We start from the raw sequence: 1523 nt of genomic DNA on the forward strand, positions 1-1523 counted from the left end.
AGCCCCACATGTGATCATTGGCCAAGCTGGCACAATTAACCCAGCCTTCTTCTGGCGTGCCTGAAAGTAGGTTTGAAACACCAGTACATTTTTGGCTACTATTCAAGGATGTAACTCTTGTTACCACACATTAAACTACAAACAAAATTTGTTGGTCAAATGTGTCATTGTATATGGATATTTTTATAACAATGAAGAGATTTTTTTTTTAAGGCTAAAACATAAATCAGGATATTTTCCAACAGAAATAAATATGGGTGAAATTAGTGACACCGGAACTAGAGCGTGCTTGCAAGAAATGGTGAAAGAAGTTTAGAGGAAAGAAAAATATAGGGATCAAAAACTCATATGCATAAGAAAAGGGAGAGTATGAAAGAATGAATAAATAAATCCCATACAAAATCTTTTTCTCCTTCTTAAATGATCTAAAATTAAGACTTCGTTCAGAATTACAGTAGCAAAATTCTATGATCTCCACTCACCCATATATGGTCAAAAGACCCCAGTTCTCTTTAAAACTCACCATAGTTCCTTGCTCCACCTCTCAGAAGTCTGGGGAAATGCTGCCTCCAAGCCCAGGAAGCCGCCCGGGCACAGGGATGGGAGTGGACGTGGGCACCCAGCAGAAGGAAAGCAGACGAATGGGCCTTCTCCACACCCCAGTCAGAGCAGCTGACAGCCTTCCCGGTGCTTTCAGGATGTGCAGGACGGTCAGGTCCAGGACCCCAGATGACCTCACTGCATGCCACCTGAGACCTGGGGAAGGGTGGGGGAGGAGACAGTATTGAGTAAGAAGAGAGGGGCAGGTGTCGAGCTTCCTCCCCAGCTGAGGGTAATGCTCTACCCTGAGCGTGTTGGTGGCTCAGGTTCCAGAGCACAGCACACACCTGTGATCTTCATGCAGCTCTGCGGCCTCTTCTTTACGGTAATGAGATGGAGGCACTGACTGATCCTGGGGCAGCAGGGAGACTCGAACCTGATTCCCTTCAGGTAGTGAGGGGTGCAATGATGAAGCTGTGGGTTCACCTATGTAACTTTGTTCCACATAGAGCAACAATCATTGACTTCAACACTTTTGAGTGAATTCACCACAGTTCATTCGTTTGTACTTATGTGCCTTAAAATCCTTCTGGTGTACTTTCCAAAATGATGTGAAATGAACATTTACAGCCCTGTATTATGTGATTGGTAGTTATTTTGTTGAGTTGGAAATTAGCAATCCTTTCTTATCATTGAATAGTTTTCTTCTCAAACCATGGCACCAGCAGAAGCTAAGCTGTGTCTATTTTATAAGAAACCAATCAGCAAACCAGTCATGGAATCATTCAGTTATCTCTGAGCTCCCACCGACTGCCTCAGCTCCCATTACTTTGCACCTTGCTTCTATTCAACCTGACTCCCACCATCTCATTAGTCTCAGTGTAAATGCTCCCTCCTCTACCACAATCTTTACACAGGGTATTTGTGTGTGTGTGTGTGTGTGTGTGCCTAATAACTATCTTTCCTTTTTAAAAAAAAAAAAA

General features: G+C 43.4%; 1 long non-coding RNA gene across 1 annotated transcript in view; it reads right to left on the minus strand.

The window, feature by feature from the left end:
- LOC123522785 overlaps positions 1-740 on the minus strand; it is a 9272-nt gene extending 8532 nt beyond the window's left edge. The window contains exon 1 of the long non-coding RNA XR_006680998.1: positions 524-740. This is a non-coding gene — a long non-coding RNA (uncharacterized LOC123522785). The remainder of the gene's footprint in view (positions 1-523) is intronic.
- Positions 741-1523: the final 783 nt, after the last annotated feature.

The sequence above is a fragment of the Echinops telfairi genome, unplaced genomic scaffold (genome assembly GCF_000313985.2).
Source record: "Echinops telfairi isolate 266 unplaced genomic scaffold, ASM31398v2 ScPeMD7_7459;HRSCAF=8497, whole genome shotgun sequence".
Lineage (NCBI taxonomy): Eukaryota > Metazoa > Chordata > Mammalia > Afrosoricida > Tenrecidae > Echinops > Echinops telfairi.